This window comes from Coffea arabica, chromosome 4c, assembly GCF_036785885.1.
Source record: "Coffea arabica cultivar ET-39 chromosome 4c, Coffea Arabica ET-39 HiFi, whole genome shotgun sequence".
Classification (NCBI taxonomy): Eukaryota; Viridiplantae; Streptophyta; class Magnoliopsida; order Gentianales; family Rubiaceae; genus Coffea; species Coffea arabica.
Window position 1 is genome coordinate 44,767,099 of NC_092316.1, and position 18,994 is coordinate 44,786,092.

An 18,994-nucleotide genomic window follows, 5' to 3' on the forward strand; every position below is an offset into this window, starting at 1 on the left:
GAAGTTGAACCCTGCGAAATGTGCTTTTGGAGCTCCGGCTGGTAAATTATTGGGTTTTATTGTTAGTAAAAAGGGTATAGAGATAGATCCTGCAAAAATAGAAGCAATTCGAGATATGCCCATTCCAAAAAGTCAAAAAGATGTGAAGAGTTTTCTTGGAAAGATCAATTTTATTGGCCGATTCATTGCACAGTTAACCTCTACCTGTGAGCCTTTGTTCAAACTGTTGAAAAAGAATGCGCCGATGGATTGGAATGAAGATTGTCAGCTGGCTTTTGATAAGATCAAGAATTATTTGTTAAATCCTCCGGTCTTAGTGCCACCTCAGCCAGGGAGACCTCTGATTATGTATTTGTCTGTTCTTGATGAGGCTGTCGGATGCGTTCTGGGACAGCATGACGAGTCTGGAAGAAAGGAGCAAGCCATCTACTATCTGAGCAAGAAATTTACAGCATATGAGGCCAACTATTCTTTCCTCGAGAGAAGTTGTTGTGCTTTAGCATGGGCAGCTCAGAAGTTGAGACATTATTTGCTCGGTTATACCACTTACTTGATTTCCCGTTCTGATCCTCTAAAATACCTATTGGAAAAGTCGATGCCCACGGGACGTATGGCTAAGTGGCAAATGATCCTTTCCGAGTTCGATATTGTCTTCACAACACAAAAGGCAGTCAAGGGTCAAGCCATAGCAGATCATTTGGCAGAAAATCCAAGAGATGATGATTACCAGCCGTTGCATACCTACTTTCCTGATGAAGAAATTCTGTTCGTTGGAGCAGTTGAGGACATGAGTGAGCAGTATCCTGGATGGAGGTTATTTTTCGACGGTGCGTCAAACTCTTTTGGAGCTGGAATTGGAGCAGTTTTAGTGTCGCCTGAAGGGAAACATTATCCTGCTACCGCCAAATTACAGTTTCCTTGTACCAACAACATGGCTGAGTATGAAGCCTGTATTTTTGGATTGAAAATGGCATTGGACATGGAAATCAAGGACCTGATAGCATTCAGTGATTCTGATTTACTTGTGCACCAGACGCTTAAACAGTGGGTAACTCGGGATTCAAAAATTATGTTGTATCATTGTAACTTGCTTAGTTTGGCCAGCAAATTCAGGAATTTGGAACTCAGACATATTCCCCGCACTCGTAATGCCTTTGCTGATGCTTTAGCTACTCTGTCTTCAATGATCCAACATCCAGATGAGCTGGTGATTGAACCTATACAGATCCAACTTCAGAATGGGCCAGCGCATTGTCTGGTTACAGAAAGGGTCACTGATGGTCGCTCTTGGTACAAGGATGTTAAGGAATTCATGAAAACGGGATCCTACCCTCCTGATACTGATTCTGTTGCAAAAAGTTTCTTACGCAGAATGTCATCAAGATTCTTCTTGAATGGAGAAGTGCTATACAAGAAAACATCTGATTTGGGCCTTTTGAGATGCATCAATGAAGAGGAAGCCGATTATATGATGAAAGAAGTGCATAGTGGGGTCTGTGGGCCACACATGAATGGGCATCTACTGGCTAAGAAGATCATGAGAACAGGATATTTTTGGCTTACCATGGAGCATGACTGTGTAGATTTTGTTAGAAAGTGTGTTAAATGTCAAATGCATGGTGATGTTATACGTGCTCCTCCTACGGAATTGCATAGTATGACTGCCCCATGGCCATGTTCGATCTGGGGAATGGATGTGATCGGAACTATTGATCCTCCTGCTTCAAATGGGCATCGATTCATTTTAGTGGCGATTGAATATTTCACCAAGTGGGTTGAGGCCGCGTCCTATAAGCATGTGACTAAGAAAGTGGTGGCGGATTTTTTGAGAAATAATATCATCTGTCGTTTTGGGGTACCAGAAACGTTGATCACTGATAATGCCAAAAACCTCAACAATGATATGGTGGATGGATTATGTGAACAGTTCAAGATCAAACATCGAAATTCTGCCATTTATAGGCCTCAGATGAATGGAGCCGTTGAAGCCGCAAATAAAAATTTGAAAAAGATCATTCGTAAGATGACTGAAGCACACCGGGATTGGCATGAGAAGCTGCCTTACGCATTGATGGCCTACAGAACTACCATCAGAACTTCTACTGGTGCAACTCCTTACTCTCTTATGTATGGGATGGAAGCAGTACTACCTGCAGAAGTTGAAATTCCTTCCTTGCGCATTCTGATGGAAGCTCAGATAGAAGAAGCTGAATGGGTCAGAGAACGTCAAGAGCAGTTGTCTCTGATTGATGAAAAGAGGTTGAATGCCGTGTGTCATGGACAATGTTATCAGCAACGAATGGCTCGGGCTTACAACAAAAAAGTCAAACCCCGTTTGTTTGAAGTTGGAGATAAGGTTTTGAAACGGATTCTTCCAATGCAAGATGAGGCTAAAGGGAAGTTTGCTCCCAATTGGCAAGGACCATTCATTGTTAAGAAAGTGCTATCCGGAGGAGCACTTATTCTTATGGAAATGGACGGACAAGTTTTTCCCCAACCAATCAATGCAGACATGTGCAAAAAGTTTTTCATTTGAAAAAAAAAAAAAAAAAAAGAAGAAAAAAAAAAGAAAAAAATCTCTTAAAAAAAAAAAAATACTGCGAGAGATGGATTTCAGGCATGATTCCTCTCATTTTTCCATTTCAATATACTATCCCTAATTTTCCTTCTTTCCTTTTGACTCTTCATAACCATTTTCCTTTTCGCTTGGCTGTCCCTTAAGATCACTAACCCCATATTGGGGCAATTTGTTTCTAAAAAAAAAAAAAAAAAAAAAAAAACAGAAAATAGAAAAAAATATAGAAAAAGAGAGAGAGAAAATAGAGATTCTGTCAGAATTAAACTGGGGCAAATTTTATCTCTTTCTCACCCTAGATCGGGGTAAGTTTTGAAAGAATGCTATCTCAAATGATTGCAAACCCATCATATGATCCGCTGTCAAGCCTTTCAAGCCTTAACCTTTCCTTTGCTACTCTATCCGATCCTAATCACAAGAACCAAAATTGCCGAATTTCGTCTTTTGCAGTACTTTGAAAAGAAAAAAAAAAAAAGTTTCAACTGGCAAATGATGTAAATACAAACTTTTCTGAAACATGTCAGAGAAGATTGTCTCACTGATGCTACTCATTATCAGATTATGACTGCAATGATACAGTTGGGGTTAAACTTGTCTTGTCTATGTCTCTAGGTGAAAACCTGAAAAGGCACCTTCTAAAAAAAAAAAAAAAAAAAAAAAGTCAAAAAAGAGGAAAAAAAAAAAAGAAAAAAAAAGAAAAAAAAAAGAAAGAAAAATGAAAAGGGTGGGGGTAACCTTAGTGAAAACCCGAAAGGGCGCTGAGGTAGGGTTTTGGAATACAAGAGAATCAGCAACAGAGAAGAAGATGTTGAGGTCTGAAAGCTGGTGACTATGTTGATTTGGGTCTCTTTCATACTGTTGTTCTTTTGCCGACAATAAATTCCAAAATGGATGACTACGAAAGGGTCAAATGGAGCATTTTTCCTCAGCAAAGGCCATCCTCTAAACACGAATCCAAATTTTGATCCTTGGGCCTATATTCAAAAACTCAACAATTTTGTTTTACTATTCTATTTGCTATTTCATTTATTTATTGTGTATCATTGTTTATTTCATATTAGCATTATTGCATGATGAATACTATTTTTTGCAATTGTTTATGTTTCCCATTTATTGGGTCTCATTCAAAAGACAATCCCCTATAATTTGTCCCAAAGGGGTCCTGAGATTGAGGATCTTATGGTAACAAAGTCTGGATGACTGACATTTGACGGTTACAAAGATTCTGAAGAGGTTGTCGACCGGACCTAAAGAAGCAGTTTATCGATATTGAAACTCATGTTTACACGGCTCTCAAGGCAAAGGGATCTCATGGTGGTGGCAGTGTTTTCATCACAGTTGTTTCTTTTCCTTTCTTTTCCTTTTTGCAGGAAAGGTTATGTGACATAATACTGGTTTAGTTGAGCATGATTCACACTGGGGCAAATGGTAGAAGGATTGAGCTCCAAGTTTTGCTGCACATTTTCGAAGAAAGAAAGAAAATCATAATTCCCTTTCTTTTAAAGTTCGAAAAAAAAAAAATTAATCAAGAAAGTTGTAAGTCCGCCAAGTACGTTTGTCTTGTTTTATTACTACTTGAGCAACATGCATTTTAATCTTTCAGTTTGATGGTTTTGAACTTGCATTTTCATTTCTTTCAGTGTTTAATTGGGCTCGGGTCAATCCCACCAATCTGTTAAAAAAAAAAAAAAAATCAATCAAAAAGATCAATTTAAATTCCTGTTGGTGAGTCTCAGCGTCCACCGCGCACCCTTCTACCTCCCCTTCTTGACAATTTAATTTTCTGTTGGTGAGTCTCAGCGTCCAAGCGTACCCTTCTATCTCCCCTTCTTGACAATTTAATTTCCTGTTGGAGCGTAATCGCGTTCCTCCGCGCATCTTTTTCCAAAAAGATCAATTTAAATTTCTGTTGGTGAGTTTCAGCGTCCACCGCGCACCCTTCTACCTCTTTTTTTTGACAATTTAAATTCCTGTTGGTGAGTCTCAGCGTCCACCGCGCACCCTTCTACCTTCCCTTCTTGACAATTTAATTTTCTGTTGGTGAGTCTCAGCGTCCACCGCGCACCCTTCTACCTCCCCTTCTTGACAATTTAAATTCCTGTTGGTGAGTTTCAGCGTCCACCGCGCACCCTTTTATCTCCCCTTCTTGACAATTTAAATTCCTGTTGGAGCGTAATCGCGTCCCTCCGCGCATCTTTTTCTAAAAAGATAAATTTAATTTTCTGTTGGTGAGTCTCAGCGTCCACCGCGCACCCTTCTACCCCCTTTCTTGGAGCGTAACCGCGTCCCTCCGCTCATCTTTTTTCTAGTTATGACAAGTTTCTTTTCCTGATTGTTTTGATTAATAATTGTGCTTTCTCATTCATTTTGTGAAGTTCTAAGAGTTCAGACTTTTTCGACTTTGCAAAGATCATAGTTGGTCAATGCACTTGTTTCATTGTGGAGGACTGTAGATTCGAACTACGTTTGACCTGATTCCCATAGTGGGATACGTAGGCAACTCTACATGGGTTCGGTCACATTTTCTGCAATATTATCGCATCATTTTGTCCAATAATTTCAGCCAAGTGTTGGCTTGTTTATTTTGGCTCGGGTACAGCTAGAAGAGATAGGTAAATAATTTGGTGTCTACGTCTTTGTCTTGAGTTTCTTTGAAACTCTAGACAAAGAGGGGCAAGCTGTAGACACCAAATTTTTGTCAATTTTTAATGTTTTCCTGAATTTTTATCTATTTAATAAGTTATCTATTATTATTATTATTATTAATGTGTAATTTTCTCATTTTTGCAGGTTTATTTTAGAAAAGAAAAAGAGAGAAAAAAAAAAACAACAAAACAAAAACAAACAAAAAAGGGAGAAAAGTTAAAAACAAAAAAAAAAAAATCAAAAAATCAAAAAAATCAAAAATCAAATCAAAATCAAATTATTACTAAACTTACACATTTTCATCATTTTCTCTACCAAAACCCCTATTAACCCATTCTACACTCAACTCCCACGGGCTTTTCTTTTCATTTGGCAGAAGCCATCATTTGGAAAAAAACCAAACCCATTTGACTCCTTCTTAGCCATGAGTTTTTTGCTCTGCCAACACTCAACATTTGTAGAGGAGAAAACACGCACAAAAAGCTAATTTGGCGACCCATTTTACTCACTCGGCTCTCTCTGGAAAAATCAGACAGGCCACAAAGAAAAAAAATTCCCAACTCCCTCTCAATATACATCCCTCGGCCCTTTCTTTGACTCTCACCAGAAAACACACAAGAACAAAGCTCCCCATTTTGGCCTTCCTTAAGCTCTCAACGGACAGAAAAGGATAGACGAAGGAAACTTTGGGAGCCAGGGAGATACGCTCAAGGTGTGGAAATTGTATCAAACATTTTGGTTAAGGAACTACCACCTACATTGAGGTATTTTCTAGTTTTCTTTCTACCATATTACAATCCATGTTTCAATGTCTAGTTTCTCTTGTTTTGCTGTTTTATTATTATTATTATTATTGTTGTGGTTGCATATTAATTTTTCTTGTTTGCTGGTTTGTATTGTTGTTGTTGCATTGCTGAAATTTGGGAAAAGGCATGAACTAGATGAGGGAAAAGGAAATGATGTCTGTGAATGCATATTAATTGTTTGAAAAAATGCCAAAAAGATTTTTAGGGACTGTTTTGCCTTAATGTAGTCTTTTGTTATTGTTTTCTGGTTAGTTAAAATCATAGTTGTATTGTAGAGGTTATAAGGAGTATTGTAATATATTTTTTATGATTTTTGGTGAAAGATTTGGGTGTTTTGAAAAATAAAAACTGGACTGTATTTTTGACATTTTGGCCACTTTCAGACCATCTTTTGTAAAAACTAACTCCGAAAATGGAGTCTACTCGAAAAATCGAGTGAAGGGGTGTATTTTGAGAAATTTTGATCACCGGAAAGGTCGCCGGCGGTGGCGGTCCGGTGGCGGCGGCGCCACCGGCGGCCACCATGGCTGCCAGCTGAAGCTTCTTCGGTTAGCCGAAGAAGAAGGAAAGGAAACGTATGGGGAAGAAAAGAGAAAGAAAAGAAAGAAAAGAAAAGAAAGAAAAAAGGGGATTGGGCTAATGTTTATTTTTCGTTGGGCCAAGAGCTAGTCTTGTTAGGTTTTGGGGCTGGGCTTTGGTTGATGTTTCTTTTGGGTTTCGGTTGGGCTAGGAGGTTGGAGCCCACGTGTTTTGGCTGGGTTTGAGTGATAGAAGACGGGCTGGCCTGTGTGTTTTGGCTTGGACTTTCGGATGGGCTTAGGTAGTTTTCGGCCCAAAGAAATAAATAATGGCCCAGTGGCCTGTTTTCTTAAGAAGATCTGATAACGAATTTGCATTTTAGCCCCTGATCTTTGGAGTAGTTTCGTTTCGGCCCATAACATTTTAAATTCTTTTCAACTCGGTCCTTATAGTAATTGCACTTTGGTCCCTGATTTTTATCTTTCATTTAATTTTGACCTCTAAACTTTGAAAAATACAATTTTTGTCCCTCAAAAGTTTTCAATTTTTGCAATTCAGTCCTTGACAAATTTTGACTCTTTTTTATTGTGATTGCTTCTTTTCTTTAAAAGCTAATGATGTTACTTTTGAATATATTTAACTTGCAATTTTTAGATGTTCTTAAATTTCTTTGCGTTTGACATGTTAATGTGAATTTAGTATTTTAACATTATTATCATTTGCAATTAAAGTGGTGCCATGATTCTTTTGTTCATTGTGAGTATAAATAGGATAATTTGACTCCACTTAGTCACCACTTCAAACGGGAGGTACTCCTATTTTATTATTTCAATGTCAATTACGTGTTCTTATGTGCTCCTATGTGCTCCTATGTGTTTATATATTTTTATATGCTTTATTTATTTGATTTAAATATTCATTCAAATTTTCTTATATATGTTTTAGTTAGTTTTTATAATGATTCGAGAGGTATTTAAATACCTCAAAAATGTAATAGATAGGATAATTAGATTTGTTTTATTATATTTTCCCTTCCTAGATTGTGGTTAGGCGCTCCTCGATGTAATAGATAGGTTGCGTGTTTATGTGGCTTATGTGTTAATTGTTTTATCCGCTTTTCTTAGGATTTTGGCATCTAGATATTATGCTTACGTGTTATGTGTTACGTGCTCTTATGTGTTTATTTGTTTTAATTTATGCTTTATTTGCTTCACTATGAATTGTTAATGCATAACGTCACCACACTAGTCCAACGCTAGTTGTGGCTTCTCTCTTCGCTTACTTGCTAGTCCAACGCTAGTAAGGACTATTAGAAATGGGCTAGTCCAACGCTAGACCCTTTAGGTTGTCTTGCGCTAGATTCATCTTTGTGTGCTATTCACTACATTTTCATGCAATATTTTCATTTTTAAGATCTTTTCTCATTTGCATGATATTCCCTATTATATTATCCCTTATCCTCTATATGTGTTAATCATATCATTTAGAATTGCATTTCATTTAGGACATTGTATAATAGGTTAGTTCATTTGCTTGTGCATATTAGGAGAATTATTTTTCAAACATGGGAAATGGGTGATTATAACTTTTTAGTTCAAATACCCCATTAATCCCTGTATAAGAAAATTATGTCACGAGTTTTTGCCTCCCATACCCTTTATGTTGCATTCCCTTTTTCTTTGATCACTTATATCTATGTATATAATTTAATTTACTTTCTTTACTTTTCTTTTTTTCATCATTTGCATACTCGTGACCCTTTCAAGGAAATATTTTGGCTTTCGCAATTAATGCGATTGTTTCAATTAAACCTTTGAATGGATATTTTGACCCTTTCGATATTTTATAAATTTAAATTTGCATTCATGTAGGAAACATCCAAATATGATAAAATTAAGGGTTAGATTAGGAAGATTTTGACTAAATCTCGCGACTAGCTTAGACTAGGTTGAAAGGGTGCCTTAGGTTTGAGTCAATTGAACCTTTGCCTTCCCTTTCTTCAACCGTGACTCCCGAACCCATTTTCTCTTGTTTTCAATGACCTGGAGTTGTCAAAAAAAGGTTTTGATTTATTTTATTTTTGTCAAAAAATATTTTTGGGTGACTTGGTACACCAAAACACCATACCAAGTGGCGACTCCTATTTTTTCTAAAAAGCCCTTTTAGACTGAATTTTTGGACCCAAATTGTCGCATTCTTTTAAGTCCCATTCTAGGTCCTTTTTAATTTATTATTAATAAATCACATCTTTTTATAAAACTCTTTTTCTTTTCCATCGCGAAAAATGGGGCGCGACAACTCATTAGTGTATTCATCTCCGAAACTATTATTTAATAAAATGGTATCGAGAGAGTTTTTGAAAATACTACAGATTAAAACGTTGTTATTCATTCATTCAATTAGAAAGTACTTAAAGTTCAAGTGTATCTTAGTTTGTATCATTATTCATGAATACAAAATTAATGATGTTTTTTCTTTATTTTTCTTTTTTGTCTTTAAAGTACAAAATTGATTGGGGATTTGCAGAAGGTGATCACTAGAAAAATATTGAAAAAGATTTATTTTGTCAATTTTTTTGAATTTATCAATTTTTTTGTATTTTTTAAAAAGTCTTAATCATTTACTATTTTATGTCTTCTTCAAAAATAAATTATATTTTTCCTTTCAATTTGTCATTATGGGGATGTAAAGTTCCAACTCCATAATAGTCTCTCTCTCTCTCTCTTAATAAGCCATAATGGTTTTATTTTGGTTTGGTTTAGAATCCGGGAACCAACTCTCTCTTTGCAATTAAAAAAATAAGATTATAAAAATAAGTCACTTTAGGAAAGTAGATAGTATTATACATCTTTTAGACCAAAAAATATAAAAATAATACCACAAAGTTGGTCATACTTTTGTTCTCAGTTTTACAAAATGAATTATCAGATTTCTAAAATTACTAGTAAATTGATTAAAAGTTATTATAAAAAAGAAAGTAAGAAAGGAAGAGAATTAATTGTTACAAAAAATAGAAAAAGAATAAAAAAGTAGGAACTCAATATGTTGATTAAAATTTGTTATAAATAAGGACATAATGAATTATAGGAAAAAATTTAAAATTACCCAAATTTTAGTAATAGTAATTTCTGATATGTAATCAAGCCAAATATTCTGTATACATTGGATATATATAAGTAGATATATGTATATGTATATAGAAAAAACTGTAAACTGATTGATAAGGGGGGGAGGATTGTGTTGGGTGGTACAGGGGGAGAGAGTGTAAGCAAGAGGTCTCGGGTTTTAGTCCTCTCGCTTACAAAAAAAAAAAAAGATTGATAAAAAAATTTACTAAGACATAATTAATACAAATGCATATAAGGCAAAAACTAATGAATTGAGTGAGAAATAAAGAAGTGAAAAGGGAAGAGAATTAATTGCTATCAAATATAGAAAAAGAATGAAAAAACCTAAACACATAAAAATTAAATATGTCCATTTGCCGAACTGAATAAGTAAGAAATTAATTGTTACAAAAAAAAATTAAAAGTAGGAAATTTGTGTTGATTGAAATTTTTTATAAATGTAAATAACAAATTCTAACAAAAATAAAAATTGCCCAAATTTTTGTAATAGTAACTTCTAATATAAAATTTAGCCAAATAATAAGAATACAAGATATGATTGGAGAGAAATATAATTAAAAAAACTATAGGTTGATTGATACATATATAAGGTAGAAAATAATAAATTGATTGAAAGCTTCTATAAATAAGAAAATGAAAAAAATAAAAGGAATTAATTGTTACCATAAAAGAATAAAAAAAAATGCAAACATTAAACGGTTAATTACATTACCATCCCTTGAGATTTGACCAAACTACCAATCAAACCTCAAGGTTTAACCAAATAACAAATGTCCCCTTATACATAACTTATGTTAAATAAGTTAAAATAAAGCCTGTGAAAAGACCAAATGCCCATAAGTTTAAACTATCTGGTTACAAGAAAGCAGCATTTACACGGATATACCTCTTTTTATTTTCTTTTCTATTTCTTGTTAAGTTTTTTTAATCATTTCTTATGTCATCTCCTTCCTTGCAAATTTTTTTAGAAGCTTTCAAAGTAGCACTATGACTGCAACTATTGACACTATGATACGGATTTAGCGAAGGTCGCACTCAAGAATATTAGACCCTTTTCATATAGATTGCAATTCCGAAATCCAAAATGCCCACAATGCTGCCAAATGAGCCTAGATAAGAAGCCCTGTAGCTCGCCGTTGCCGGCTGCAGCAGTACGATGACAGGTTTTAGCAAGGTTCGCACTCAAGACTAGTTTTTTTATATAGATTGTAATTTTGAATTCCAAAAACGCCTATAATGTTGCCGAATGAGCCTAAATAAAGAGTAAATCATCTAAGAACAAAATCTACAAACTATATATCAAAGTTATTCACATGAAATTCAGAACACAAAAAACCAAGAAAACCCCCCTCACAAACAACAAAGTCTCCCTTGAGATTTGAAATTACAAAAATTACTACATAACTACATGATCTTTACAAATAAAGAGAACTTCACCACAAGAGATGATTCTTTTCTTACCTTTTGGATGCATATAACTTTTAATTGGATTTGAGTTGTATGGATTTAATTTTATTTATCTATGAGTGTAGGTACCCGTACTCCTAGTATTTGACTGATGCATGAATGTGGACATTCCTTTTGATAGTGAAGAAGACCAAGAGCAAAAAATGGAGATAGTGGTCGTGGTTGGAGCAAGTGGGCTGGTAAGCCAAAAAGGGAAGTAGCAACGGTAGAAGAAGGTGATTGTAGTGGACTCGATTAGTTGCTCCATTTTGGTTAAGTTTTGTCGCTGTTTTCTTTTTAGTATTATTGTTTCGTTTGATATAATGAAATTACTGGATATGTTTAAGCAAAAAAACAAGTGCATTTTGGTTTTATTCTTTTAATTTAATTGGAAGACAACGTGCTTAGGTATTTGATTATGTTTTTGCTTTCCCTTTGTGTTTATATAAGAAGTTGAGTTTTTTTCTTTACAATTTGTTACTATTTTTTTTATTCCAGCTATATTTTTGTTAAAATTTTCTAATTTTAAAATTTTTTTATTTTCTAATTTGTTAGAAAAGGGCATTTTTGGCTCTCAAATAAATTCATTGCTGACATTGACAGATTATCTAACCTCTATAGATGCTAGGGGGCTTTTTGTTCAATGTTTGGTCATTCAAAGGGTTAGATTGTTATTTGCTCAAAATTTGAGCTTGATTGGTAATTTGGCTTTACATCAAGGGAGGTAAATGTAATTAACGCAACATTAAATTTGTCCATGTGACGGTAAGATAGATAGTCCACTTGGTGGAATATTAATGTAGCTAACTCATATCTTGCTAAAATCGGAATTCAATATTGTTTTATCATATATTCCTAATAGTTTTATGTCCATGCTATGCATGGAAACTATAACTGCTTAAAAATACTTAAAATTTTTAGAATAATGTAGGGATTTAATCATTTAAATTTATGTCCTTTGCTATGTAGGGATTTAAAAATTTGAATTAAACTATTAGATAATTATTAGATGGCATTGATAAGTGACTAATTTACGTAATAATTGTATGACATTTTATATTATTTTTAGTCCCTTTGGTTATATTATTGGAAGAAAATGAATCATTTTGGCTATAATTGGTGAAAAATGCTTTTAAGTGATTAAATGAGGTTTTTATCACTTTTTACTTGGATTTTGTGCATTTTGATAGTTTTGACACATTTTCGTATTTCGGCTATAACTTGAGGTACAATGATCGGATTGAGATGATTCTTAAACCAATTTGAAGATAAGAGATAGATCTACAACTTTGGTGGAGACATCTGAATTCAGTTTGAAGGTTTTTCAGGTCAAAAAGCCGAATTACAGTAGCTAATTTCTATTGGTTGAAGCTGAAACAGGATAGTGAGTAGTCAAGGGTATTTCGGTCATTTCTCAGCCTACACAGATCCAAATGAGGTGATTCTTGATGCATTAGAAATCTAACTCAAAGGACCATAAGTTTTATGTTTTGGTCAAGAGCTAAATCAGCTTTTATCATCAAGAAAAGTTCAGTTGAAATTGACGCAAAATTGGAGTAGAGCTGGAAATTGAACAAAAGTGCACCAAAATGTCACTGTAGCAATCTGGCCGGAATTTAGTTGGATTTGTGGCCGTATTGTGGTCAGAGAACGCTGCTCTTTACGTGGAAAACTTATTTTCACCTCCAACAAGTCACATGCAATGCCAGACATGTGAGAACTACTTTGCAGCTGTAAAAGGGTGGTGTAGGCCTCATTTTCTTGTCTTCTTTCATCTTCATATAGCCAAAACTTGCAAGGTTGAAGGGAGAATAGAGAGACATACGGGAGAACTTGGAGAGTGCAGAAATGTAGCTCTTTCATTTTCTGAGTGTTAGGTTAGCATTAGTGTAGACTAGTATAATTCATCCATTCTTGTATGTTAGCTAGATTAGGATGAAGATGGAGATGAAGGAGGAGTTGAAGCTCAAGTGACATGGGTTATCTCTTCTCCAACTCTTTATCTTTTGTATCAAATTCTTAAGTATAGTTAATATGCAAGTTCTGGATTTTGTGTTCAATATGTATCTTTAAAGTTTATGCCTTGGGTTTGGTTGAACTTTCTATAATTGTTAGTGTTTATTATTTAGTTATTTGATTGCTATTATTTGAGCAAGTTATTTAGCACTTTGGCCCTTTAAATCATGATTAATCTGGTACCATTAATTGTGATTATTTAAGGTGTTATTTCTGCAATGAAAATTGAGATTTAACACTAGTTCAAGAAGTGCTAAACATTGGAAGTACACTCACGAGAGTAGAGGTGTATCTATGTGGTTTTAGTGATTCATTTCATGTAATTTCACTGAAGAAATGAACTTGTAGCTAATTTTATAACCATGAGAATAGGTATGGATTAGTTATGAGTATAATTGATTCACTACGAAAGTAAGTTTCATATGCATGAGGAAATTACACTATAACTAGCCTAGATAGTAGTATTCAATGACCCAAATATAGCACTTGTATGAGTAGTTAGGGATACGACAACCTAAGGAGCTTTCATTTGTTATTTTCTTGCATAAGTTTAGTAGATTTTACTTGTTATAATTCATTTATAGTCTAAATAATAGAGAAGCTTTAATAGTGCCGGTAATTGCAATCTTCCTTGTAGGATCGACTCTTAATACCCTATATTCGCTCACGATTTGTATACTTGCGATAAATCGCATGTGGGGTATTTAGGAGTTTATAAATGTAAAACTTGATTAGGATGAGTTTAATGTTATATGTATACCCTTATTTAAAAAAATTATTTAAAAAATTTGAAAATAACACATGTTAGATTGTTGGAGACCTTCTAGAACATATCAACTGATGAATGGCATATACAAGCATTATGTCCTATTCTATATGTGAGGACTACAAAATAGTTAAAAGTAATTTAAATTTTAGAATAAAATGTTTAACAATTTTATTACCATAAAAAAACTAATTAATATTTTTATAATTACATGCAATTTAGTCATTCTTTTTAATTTGTAAAAATAAATGATATGGTGCATACTAAACTTTAGAAAAATTTAAAAATAATTGCAAACTCTATAAAATTGTCTTGTTTGTATTACTATTTTTTAAAAACCTTTATAAAAAATGTACCATAGTGATTTGATGTATGTGAAGTAAAAAGGCCATTGACAAATATATTTATGGAAAACATAAAAATTATTAAGAAGATTTGAACTGGTGAAGTACATGGAAATTACAAATTTTCATAATTAATTTACAACTTTTGCAATAAATTGAATAAAACTATATAATAAAAGATCATTTGAGATCCTTGGAGGTTGGGTATAAGATTTTTGTACAAATATGTACATATTAGCGTTTAAAATGTATAGCATTTTGCACTAATTAATCGCAATATATTTGCAACAATGAAATTGATTGTTTTTATATGATTTAAAAGCATTATATTCTTGTTTAAACTCTTTATAATAAGAATTGGTAAAACTCTTTAAGAGGGTTGAGGTAAAAAATTTATCACTTTTATCTTTATCTTTATAAAGTACTCACATGTTGATACCTATTAGTTTGTTAAATTATTAATTGAATTTATAATATCTTATGTACAAAAATATATTGTAAATGACAATATGCATTATTTGCCATTCGCAATTAAAGGAAATGTTAATGTACAAAATTTTACTTCGAAAGGCTTATTGATGAGTTAGTTTAACTAAGGATTTTTTTTTTTTGCTTAAAGGAAATGTTAAAGAAAAAATTTACCTAGATAGACTTTTTGATAATTAGTTTAGCAAAATTTTTTGTCTAAAATATAGAGATTTAAGCATTTGAACTAAATTAATAGATAATCAATATATAACATTAACTGAATTTATTAAAGAATAAAACAATTCACAAATCTTAACAAATGACACATGGCAAAGTATTGGAGAGGTTCTAGAAGATATGGATTGGTGAATAGTATGTATTTGTGTGTATTTTGTGGTCCCTTTTGGGTAGCATTCCCTCAACTTATATTTTTTACTAAAGATAATTGTCTAAATTTTAAATATTTAACAATATTTAATCTAGGGGTCTATAACATTTCTTTCACCATTCAACGATGAATTTTACTTGTAAGTATGATACCCAAAAGGGACTGTAGAATTTATATTTAAAGTGAAAAAAATGAAGGAAATTAATTGTTATTAAAAAAGAAAATGAATAAAAAATAGAAAAAATTCAAACATTAAATACATCCACATAGCGAAAAGATAGATAGCGTTTGAAACTGTGGATTCATGGATAAAAAATCGAGAAAGACAAAATCAATAAATATGTGTATACAGTAGGAAATTCATACATTGATTGAAATTTATTATAAAAAAGGAAGTCATGAATTATAGAAAAAATTAAAAATTGTCCAAATTTTGATGGTTGTAAATTCTAACATATAATCAAACTAAATACTAACAAGACAAAAAATGATTGCAAAGAATTAGAAAATGAAAAAACTATAAGTTTATTAATCATAAATGGTTTAGTAAGTCATAATTAATACAAACATATATAAGGCAAAAATTAATAAATTGATTAAAAGTTGTCATAAATAAAGAAGGGAATTAATTATTACCAAAAAATAAAAAAATGAAGAGATCAATATGTTGATTGAAATTTGTTATAAATGCTTAAGTAATGAATTATAGGAAAAAAATTCCAAAATTTAGTAATAGATCTTCTAATATAAAATCAAGCCAAATAAAAAATTACAAAACATGATTGGAGAGAAAAAACTATTAGTTGATTGATAAAATGATTTTGATAAGGCATAATTAATGCAAACGTATATGAGACGGAAACTTGTAATAAATGAGGAAGTGAAAAATGAAAGGGATTAATTGTTACTAACAAATAGAAAAAGAATAGAAAAACCAAGAGAACGCAAATATTAAGCACATCCACATGGCAAATAGATAGATAGCCCATTTGGCAAAAGATTAGAATAGTTAAGTTAACAACCTTTCAAAATCGAAACTAAACATTGTTCTTTATAAATATAAATATATATCTACATATATGTATATATATGTATGTATATGTATGTATATATATGTGTGTATATATATGTGTATGTATATATGTGTGTGTGTATATATATGTGTATGTATATATAAAACAGTGTTGGAGTAGACATTAAATATGTCCATATGACAAAAAGATAGATAATCCAATTGACAGAAAATTAGAGTAACCAAATCAACAACTTACCAAATTCTGAACTGAATAGTTATACAACTCATCAAAATTGAAAAGTGACGAATTAAATGATATGGGAGAAGTTTGGTAGTATCTACAGCAATCATTTAAGTTCATCAAATGAGCATTTTTAGACAAACTATTAGTTGTTTGATTGTATTATTAGGACAAAATTGTAGTATAACTTTCTAGATCTACTTCACCAGCTTTTTGGCAATCCTGCATCAGGAGGTCATGCTCAATTGCCTTACTTGTTGATACTTTATTAATTGATCTTGGTTAAGTTGTCCCCAACATATTTAGCAATAGAGTACATTAATAAACAGGACACATTATTGGCAATAATAATCAATAAACCATGCCACAAAACACATCTTAGCATGAAGAGTAGAATTATAGCCAATATTCATATTGTACACCAACAAAAATACCAAGGAATGACTGCAAAATAATCATCAAAACGCATATCTCATCATGAAGAGTTGAATTATAGCCAATATTCATATTGCATCCCAACAAAAATACCAAAGAATGTGTTAGAACAATACCAAAAAAATACTATAAAATGGCTACAAAACTAACTAAAAAAGGTTTCAAATCATGATAACAAATCACTTTTCATAAGGGTTTATTCGTCCACTAGAATGTGCAAAAAATCAAGGATGAATTTCTAAGGATAAGATGAAGTTTGGCTGCAAAATTTTACACCAAGTTGTTACAATCCGCAAGAACAAAGGAGAAAAGCAGTGATTTTCTAGAGTTTGTAGGTCTTTTTGTCTATAGCCAAAAGGCCCCAAATTGATCCATATAAATAAGGTTTCATGTCCTCTAAAATATAGTTAATAACCATTAGAAATATGTTTGGAGTTGTATCTCTTCAAATGACGGTTGAAACCTAAAAGGTTGCTAACGAAATGCAGAAAGCTACATCAAGTATTCTGTTTGAATTTTCAATATTTTCAATATTCTAATAATCCCCTGCTATTTTCAACATATTAAAAATTTCTTCATGGATCACCAAAAATTTTGATAATCTATGCATAAACAATGGTATCTTTCGATTGAACCATCATCCTAGTGTTAATGGATTGTAACTATTAATATTATTTGGTAGACAAGCTTTGAACTAGGAGTATATGTAACAAGCCACATAAATTAACATACATAGATTCACTTCTTTTTAATTTGTTTGTACATGTGATACATTAGATCTTGTATCCCTATCCTTCATGAATGTGTTCAAGGTTAAGCCCTAAACTTGTGGATGCCATCAATCAAACATTCATATAGGCAAGCTCTTAATGCCCCCACCATTTGTGGCATTTTGCAAGACTTGTTAAGAACTCTAAGTTCAACCTTCCAATTTCAAAGTAGGGAAAAAATCACAGTACACCTTTTGGGATGTTTTGTAGCGTTCAAATCACTATATTAATGTACTTTTACTCATTGAATTCAATGCTAGTTGTTATAACTAGTGTTGAATCGAGGTTTCATTGTTAACGATTCATGGATTGGATTTTAACTCCATCCTTTGTGATGTTTTAACTATCATTTCCTTTGTTAATCCTGTGGTTAAATGATCAGCCAAGTTCTCTTTTGATCTTACAAAATCTATGGTTATGACACTATTTGTGATCAAATTTCCTACTAGACTATGTCTTAATCCAACGTGTCTAAATTTGCCATCATACACTTGGCTATAAACTTTAGCAAGTGTAGTAGCATTGTCATAGCATATGGAAATTGTTGAAACTATCTTTGGCCACATTGGTATCTCGTGTGGCAAATTTCATAACCATTCAGCTTTTTTGCTAGCTGAAACTAAAGCTATAAATTCAATTACCATGGTGGAGTTGGTTATGCATGTTTGTTTCTTGAATGCCCAAGAAATTGCTCCTCCATCTAACATAAAGACCCAACCACTTGTAGAAGAATAATCATCTTTATTTGTCATCCAACTAGCATCCGAATAATCATCTAATACTGAAGGGCAGCCACTATAGCAAATGCCATAGTCTTTGATATGTTTTAGATACCTCGAGGCTGTAGTTAACCTAACCAATGCTATTTTCTTGGATTGCTTGTTTATCTACTTAATACGTCTATAGCAAAAGCAATATTTGGCCTTGTACATGTCATTGTATGCATCAAACATCTAATCACTTTGGCATAATCCAATTTGAGACATAAGATTACCAATATTTTTAACAGACTCAATCTTTGGATCAATGGGAGTTAAGGTAGGTTTACACTCTTGATTATTGAAACTACTCACAATCTTTTGAATGTAATGAGATTGTGAAAGCAAAATTTGTCCTTGCTCTCTCTTAATTCTTATTCTTAGGATAATATTAGCCACTCCTATATCCTTTATTTCAAACTCATATACTAGCAACTTTTTGGTGTCACCGATTTGTTCTAAGTCAGTACCAAAGATTAACATATTGTCCACATACAAGCAACTAATGACACCTTAACCACTCATATACTTACTATATATACATTTGTCTCACTCATTAAGCTTGAATCCACTAGCAAGTATTATTTGGTCAAATTTTTGGTGCCATTGTTTTGGAGCTTGTTTTAATTCATATAAGGACATTATAAGTCAACGCACTTTGTGCTCTTGCCCA